Genomic DNA, 8,964 nt, shown 5'->3' with positions numbered 1-8,964 from the left:
TTACCTGAGGGAAGACACTGGTTTTATGTATGGTGTTCTTACCTGAGGGAAGACACTGGTTTTATGTATGGTGTTCTTACCTGAGGGAAGACACTGGTTTTATGTATGGTGTTCTTACCTGAGAGAAGACACTGGTTTTATGTATGGTGTTCTTACCTGAGAGAAGACACTGGTTTTATGTATGGTTACTTACCTGAGGGAAGACACTGGTTTTATGTATGGTGTTCTTACCTGAGAGAAGACACTGGTTTTATGTATGGTGTTCTTACCTGAGAGAAGACACTGGTTTTATGTATGGTGTTATTACCTGAGGGAAGACACTTGTTTTATGTATGGTGTTCTTACCTGAGAGAAGACACTGGTTTTATGTATGGTGTTCTTACCTGAGAGAAGACACTGGTTTTATGTATGGTGTTCTTACCTGAGGGAAGACACTGGTTTTATGTATGGTGTTCTTACCTGAGGGAAGACACTGGTTTTATGTATGGTGTTCTTACCTGAGAGAAGACACTGGTTTTATGTATGGTGTTCTTACATAAGAGAAGACACTGGTTTTATGTATGGTGTTCTTGCCTGAGAGAAGACACTGGTTTTATGTATGGTGTTCTTACCTGAGGGAAGACACTTGTTTTATGTATGGTGTTCTTACCTGAGGGAGGACACTGGTTTTATGTATGGTGTTCTTACCTGAGGGAGGACACTGGTTTTATGTATGGTGTTCTTATCTGAGAGAAGACACTGGTTTTATGTATGGTTACTTACCTGAGGGAAGACACTGGTTTTATGTATGGTGTTCTTACCTGAGAGAAGACACTGGTTTTATGTATGGTGTTCTTACCTGAGAGAAGACACTGGTTTTATGCATGGTGTTCTTACCTGAGGGAAGACACTTGTTTTATGTATGGTGTTCTTACCTGAGAGAAGACACTGGTTTTATGTATGGTGTTCTTACCTGAGGGAGGACACTGGTTTTATGTATGGTGTTCTTACCTGAGAGAAGACACTGGTTTTATGTATGGTGTTCTTACCTGAGGGAAGACACTGGTTTTATGTATGGTGTTCTTACCTGAGAGAAGACACTGGTTTTATGTATGGTGTTCTTACCTGAAGGAAGACACAGGTTTTATGTATGGTGTTCTTACCTGAGAGAAGACACTGGTTTTATGTATGGTGTTCTTACCTGAAGGAAGACACAGGTTTTATGTATGGTGTTCTTACCTGAGGGAAGACACTGGTTTTATGTATGGTTACCTTACCTGAGGGAAGACACTGGTTTTATGTATGGTGTTCTTACCTGAGGGAGGACACTGGTTTTATGTATGGTGTTCTTACCTGAGGGAAGACACTGGTTTTATGTATGGTGTTCTTACCTGAGGGAGGACACTGGTTTTATATATGGTGTTCTTACCTGAGAGAAGACACTGGTTTTATGTATGGTGTTCTTACCTGAGGGAAGACACTGGTTTTATGTATGGTGTTCTTACCTGAGAGAAGACACTGGTTTTATGTATGGTGTTCTTACCTGAGAGAAGACACTGGTTTTATGTATGGTGTTCTTACCTGAGAGAAGACACTGGTTTTATGTATGGTTACCTTACCTGGGGGAAGACACAGGATTTATGTATGGTGTTCTTACCTGAGAGAAGACACTGGTTTTATGTATGGTTACCTTACCTGGGGGAAGACACAGGATTTATGTATGGTGTTCTTACCTGAAGGAAGACACAGGTTTTATGTATGGTGTTCTTACCTGAGGGAAGACACTGGTTTTATGTATGGTTACCTTACCTGAGGGAAGACACTGGTTTTATGTATGGTGTTCTTACCTGAGGGAGGACACTGGTTTTATGTATGGTGTTCTTACCTGAGGGAAGACACTGGTTTTATGTATGGTGTTCTTACCTGAGGGAGGACACTGGTTTTATGTATGGTTACCTTATCTGAGGGAAGACACTGGTTTTATGTATGGTGTTCTTACCTGAGGGAAGACACTGGTTTTATGTATGGTGTTCTTACCTGAGGGAAGACACTGGTTTTATGTATGGTGTTCCTACCTGAGAGAAGACACTGGTTTTATGTATGGTGTTCTTACCTGAGAGAAGACACTGGTTTTATGTATGGTGTTCTTACCTGAGGGAAGACACTGGTTTTATGTATGGTGTTCTTACCTGAGAGAAGACAAAGCTCCTAGTGAGGGAGATAATACCTAGATTTGGTGTTCCTGAGGTTTAATCTGCAGACAATGGTACCCACTTCACTGGTGATGTAGTGAAGCAGTTAGCCATAATGATGGGAGTGGACCAGAAGTTTGTATCCATCTACCACCCCCAGAGTAATGGGGTTACCGAGAGAGCTAACCAATCCATTAAACAAGGGTTAGCTAAGGCATGCCACTCCACCAAGAAATCTTGGTTGGATTGTTTACCACTGGTGTTAATGAAAATGCCCAGTAATGTTAATAAAGGCCTGGGGTGTACACCACATGAAATGTTGGCAGGAAGACGCATAAATGTTCCCGCACACAGACCCATGACTGACAGACACATAGATCTCACTCTAGCTGAAGTAGAACACTTGGAGTACATGAGAGCTAACTACTATTGTCAGATCTCTCCACTCTCACACTAGGATGGCTCAGGAGGTACCAGTTGAGGACCCCGACTACCTGCCTGTGGAGGTTGGAGACTGGGTCAAAATCCGGGTCCACAAGAGAAAATGGAACCAGCCAAGATGGATGGGGCCATTCAAGGTAACCATGGTAACACCAACGGCGGTCAGAGTTCAGGAAAGGTCTGGCTGGCACCACCTGTCCCACTGCTAGAAGGTGTTCAGCCCACAGGAGATGATGGAGCCAGACACAGCCTGAAACAAGAGGCAGAAGCAGATGTGAGTCGAGACCAAAGACTTGAAGAACCAACTGTTTTACATGATCAGCAAGGTTATGTTGTAAATAAACAAACCCTTAGGGGGTATAAATCCTGTTGGGGCTACGGGGTAGCAATGAACCCCGAGACGGGATTGCTAGCAAGGCTGGAAATTCAAAACATCAAAAATCTAATAATTTCAATTTCTCAAACAATCAACTATTTTACACCATTTAAAAGATAAACATCTCCTTAATCTAACCACATTGTTCGATTTTCAAAGAGGCTTTACGGCAAAAGCATAAAGTTAGATTATGTTAGGACAGTACATAGCCTCAAAAGTACAAACATCCATTTTCAATTCAAGGTCAGGCGTCACCAAAAGCAGAAACCAGCTAAAATTATGCACCAACCTTTGACAATCTCCATCAGATGACACTCCTAGGACATTATGTTATACAATACATGCATTTTTTGTTCCATCAAGTTCATATTTATATCCAAAAACAGCATTTTACAGTAGCGGTGAAATTCAGATTTGTTTCTTCTCTGAAATGCTTCCGGTGAACAACGTTACAATTTACAAAATTACTATTCGAAAACATTGGTAAATTATAATATTGTCATTCAAATAATTATAGTTTAACATTTCGTAAATGCTACTGTATTGCCAGATTTCAAAATAACTTTACTGGGAAATCACAAGTTGCAATAAACCGGGTGCTGTGCTAAGAACAATAGGCTAGGCTATATAGGAAAGCATCATCTTGTAACCATGTAATATCAATAATACTATTGTCAATAATCCCTTACCTTTGATTATCTTCATCCATTGGCACTTCCAGGAATCCCAGGTCCACAACAAATGTGGTTTCTTTTGACAAAGTTCATAATTGATGTCCAAATAACTCCAAGTTGTTCCATGTTGTTAGCGCTTCGGTGGCTACTAAAAAGTAGCGCGGGGGGGTGTGAAGTCACGGCGAAAAGTTAAAAAAGTTTAAAAAATAATCTATTTACGTTCGTTCAAACATGTCAAACGTTGTTTAGCATCAATCTTTAGAGCCATTTTTAACGTGAAACATCAGTAATGTTTCAACCCGACCTCTCCTGTGTCTAGAAAAACGTTTTTGAAAAATGTCTCGCATCTCATGATTGCGCAGGTGCAGGCAATAATGGAAGTGACGACATCCCAGGGACGTCAACTTCCCTGCATTCTAATTCGATCTCTGTTCATCATAGACGCTTCAAACAACTTTATAAAGATCGCTGACATCTAGTGGAAGCCGTAGGAGTTGCGAAATGAATCCTTTCTCACTGTGGTATCTATTAAACAATGACTCAAAAAAAATTGTACAGCCACAAAATTATTTTTTTCTCTCAGGTTTTCTCAGGTTTTTGCCTGCCATATGAGTTTTGTTATACTTACAGACACCATTCAAACAGTTTTAGAAAATTCAGAGTGTTTTCTATCCAAATCTGGTAATAATATGCATATCCTAGCTTCTGAGTTGGTGTAGGTGGCAGTTAAAAATGGGCACATATTTTTTTCAAATTTCTCAATACTGCCCCCTAGCCCCAACAGGATAAGAGAGGGAAGACGACAGCATGTGGTCATTGGTGGTTGACTGTCTTGGCTTTATCCACACTACTTGTTTGTGTGGGTGAAGACGGCCCTGTCAACACGTGGGTAAAGTTTGTTCGAGACTTAGGTACAAAAGTGTCCCCAAACGGGACTGCGGTGGTAATTTTTACGAAGGCGTAATGTTACTTCCTGACTCCTCTGATAACATGACCAAAATCCTGCTTGATATGTCTAAGCTCTCTAAAACTCTCAGCCCCATTGACGATGATGTTCTGACCAGAATGGGTAAATGGTTCACTGGGAAATTTGGAAATGTTATGGGACAGATTTTAATGGGTATCTAATCATTTGTAGTTCCTGTGTTGATAGACTTTTGCTGTGTTTTGATTTTTTGTTGTCTTGGTAAATGGGCAGTGAAGAAGACCATGCCTGGTTTAATGGTATTGGCTTTACCTGCCTCTTATGATGAATACTATGATGCCACTGGTGTTGACCCCAACTACGACCCTCTTGCTTGCCCAACTGACCCAGAGGATGATTACTATACCACCTATATGTGAATGGTTAAAAGTTCCAGATGTTTAACGTCGATTTCTGTACATGGTTATATGAGACTAGGTAGCCTCAAAGGGGGGAATGTTGAGGGTTACCCTGGGGGTCGGGTGTGGGGCTACACCAGTGCCATGATTACCTTATACAGTTGAAGTCGGAAGTTTACATACACTTAGGTTGGAGTCAATAAAACTCGTTTTTCAACCACTCCACAAATTTCTTGTTAACAAACTATAGATTTGGCAAGTCGGTTAGGACATCTACTTTGTTCATGACAAAAGTAATTTTTCCAACTATTGTTTACAGACAGATTATTTCACTTATAATTCACTGTATCACAATTCCAGTGGCTCAGAAGTTTACATACACTAAGTTGACTGTACCTTTAAACAGCTTGGAAAATTCCGGAAAATGATGTCATGACTTTAGAAGCTTCTGATAGGCTAATTGACATCATTTGAGTCAATTGGAGGTGTACCTGTGGATGTATTTCAAGGCCTACCTTCAAACTCAGTGCCTCTTTGTTTGACATCATGGGAAAATCAAAAGAAATCAGCCAAGACCTCAGATTTTTTTTTTTACATTTCCACAAGTTTGGTTCATCCTTGGGAGCAATTTCCAAATGCCTGAAGGTACCACATTTATCTGTACAAACAATAGTACGCAAGTATAAACACCATGGGACCACGCAGCCGTCATACTGCTCAGGAAGGAGACGTGTTCTGTCTCCTAGAGATGAACGTACTTTGGTGTGAAGAGTGCAAATCAATCCCAGAACAACAGCAAAGGCCCTTGTGAAGATTCTGGAGGAAACAGGTACAAAAGTATCTATATCCACAGTAAAACAAGTTCTATATCCACATAACCTGAAAGGCTATTATGCCATAATGACCATCGTTATGTTTGGAGGAAAAAGGGGGAGACGTGCAAGCCGAAGAACACCATCCCAGTCGCAAAGTACGGGGGTGGCAGCATCATGTTGTGGGGGTGCTTTGCTGCAGGAGGGACTGGTGCACTTCACAAAATAGATAGCATCATGAGGCAGGAAAAATATGTGGATATATTTTAGCAACATCTCAAGACATCAGTCAGGAAGTTAAAGCTTGGTCGCAAATGGGTCTTCCAAATGGACAATGACCCCAAGCATACTTCCAAAGTTGTAGCAAAATGGCTTAAGGACAACAAAGTCAAGGGATTGGAGTGGTCATCACAAAGCCCTGACCTCAATCCCATAGAAAATTTGTGGACAGAACAGAAAAAGTGTGTGCAAGCAAGGAGGCCTACAAACCTGACTCAGTTACACCAGCTCTGTCAGGAGGAATGGGACAATATTCCCCCAATTTATTGTGGGAAGCTTGTGGAAGGCTACCCGAAACGTTTCACCCAAGTTAAACAATTTAAAGGCAATGCTACCAAATACTAATTGAGTGTATGCGCAGTTCTGACCCACTGGGAATGTGATGAAAAAAATAAAAGCTGAAATAAATCATTCTCTCTACTATAATTCTGACATTTCACATTCTTAAAATAAAGTGGTGATCCTAACTGACCTAAAACATGGAATTTTTACTAGGATTAAATGTCAGGAATTGTGAAAAACTGAGTTTAAATGTATTTGGCTAAGGTGTATGTAAAGTTCCGACTTCAACTCTATACAGTGAGGGAAAAAATATTTGATCCCCTGCTGATTTTGTACGTTTGCCCACTGACAAAGAAATGATCGGTCTATAATTTTAATTTTAGGTTTATTTCAACAGTGAGAGACAGAATAACAACAAAAAAATCCAGAAAAACGCATGTCAAAAATGTTATTTAATGATTTGCATTTTAATGGGGGAAATAAGTATTTGACCCCTCTGCAAAACATGACTTAGTACTTGGTGGCAAAACCCTTTTTGGCAATCACAGAGGTCAGACGTTTCTTGTAGTTGGCCACCAGGTTTGCACACATCTCAGGAGGGATTTTGTCCCACTCCTCTTTACAGATCTTCTCCAAGTCATTAAGGTTTCGAGACTGACGTTTGGCAACTCGAACCTTCAGCTCCCTCCACAGATTTTCTATGGGATTAAGGTCTGGAGACTGGCTAGGCCACTCCAGGTCCTTAATGTGCTTCTTCTTGAGCCACTCCTTTGTTGCCTTGGCCGTGTGTTTTGGGTCATTGTCATGCTGGAACACCCATCCACGACCCATTTTCAATGCCCTGGCTGAGGGAAGGAGGTTCTCACCCAAGATTTGACGGTACATGGCCCCGTCCATGGTCCCTCTGATGCGGTGAAGTTGTCCTGTCCCCTTAGCAGAAAAACACCCCCAAAGCATAATGTTTCCACCTCCATGTTTGATGGTGGGGATGGTGTTCTTGGGGTCATAGGCAGCATTCCCTCCTCCTCCAAACACGGCGAGTTGAGTTGATGCCAAAGAGCTCCATTTTGGTCTCATCTGACCACAACACTTTCACCCAGTTGCCCTCTGAATCATTCAGATGTTCATTGGCAAACTTCAGACGGGCATGTACATGTGCTTTCTTGAGCAGGGGGACCTTGCGGGCGCTGCAGGATTTCAGTCCTTCACGGCATAGTGTGTTACCAATTGTTTTCTTGGTGACTATGGTCCCAGCTGCCTTGAGATCATTGACAAGATCCTCCCGTGTAGTTCTGGGCTGATTCCTCACCGTTCTCATGATCATTGCAACTCCCCGAGGTGAGATCTTGCATGGAGCCCCAGGCCGAGGGAGATTGACAGTTCTTTTGTGCTTCCATTTGCGAATAATTGCACCAACTGTTGTCACCTTCTCACCAAGCTGCTTGGCGATGGTCTTGTAGCCCATTCCAGCCTTGTGTAGGTCTACAATCTTGTCCCTGACATCCTTGGAGAGCTCTTTGGTCTTGGCCGTGGTGGAGAGTTTGGAATCTGATTGATTGATTGCTTCTGTGGACAAGCTGAGATTAGGAGCACTCCCTTTAAGAGTGTGCTCCTAATCTCAGCTCGTTACCTGTATAAAAGACACCTGGGAGCCAGAAATCTTTCTGATTGAGAGGGGGTCAAATACTTATTTCCCTCATTAAAATGCAAATCAATTTATAACATTTTTGACATGCGTTTGTCTGGAATTTTTTTTGTTATTCTGTCTCTCACTGTTCAAATAAACCTACCATTGAAATTATAGACTGATCATTTCTTTGTCAGTGGGCAAACGTACAAAATCAGCAGGGGATCAAATACTTTTTTCCCTCACTGTATGTGATAACCTTTGCATGCTTGCAATGAGCAATGATGGAAAAGTACTGGGTAAATGGACATGTACTGCTTTAGTTCTCAGGCTGAGAATTTTCTGCAGCTGCTGATAAGTCACGCAGGCTTAAGGCCAAGATAGTAGAGTGAAAAACCAGAGTCTAGACATGTTTTTCTCATCTTACTCACTTTGTATGTAATCCAATGCAACAATGTTAAGATTTGATTGACGGTAGGTTGTATAAAGAGTGTGGTCTCCTGTTTCGCAACACAGATGTTTACTATAGACAACTAAAGTACTCTGTATGTGAATCTGTCTGCAATTGCATTTTATTAGTAAAGAGTTTTATAACAAGGTTCCTGTGTCTGTGTCATCTATCTGGAAGACTGATTGTTAAAGGAAACTTACATCACCCCATGCAAAGGACCACCCAACAATAGAAAGTGCATTCGGAAAGTATTCACACCCCTTGACTTGTTCCACATTTTGTTACAGCCTTATTCTAAAATGGATTACAATTATTTTTTCTCCTCATCAATCTACACACAATACCTCATAATGATGAAGCAAAAACAGGTTTTTAGAGATCTTTGCTAATTTGTTGAAAACAAAAAACAGATATCACATTTACATAAGTATACAGACCCTTTACTCAGTACTTTGTTAAAGCACCTTTGGCAGCAATTACAGCCTGGAGTCTTCTTGGGTATGACGCTACAAGTTTGGCACATCTGTA

The sequence above is a fragment of the Salmo trutta genome, chromosome 39, assembly GCF_901001165.1.
Source record: "Salmo trutta chromosome 39, fSalTru1.1, whole genome shotgun sequence".
Taxonomy (NCBI): Eukaryota; Metazoa; Chordata; class Actinopteri; order Salmoniformes; family Salmonidae; genus Salmo; species Salmo trutta.
This window is presented reverse-complemented; position numbering follows the sequence as displayed.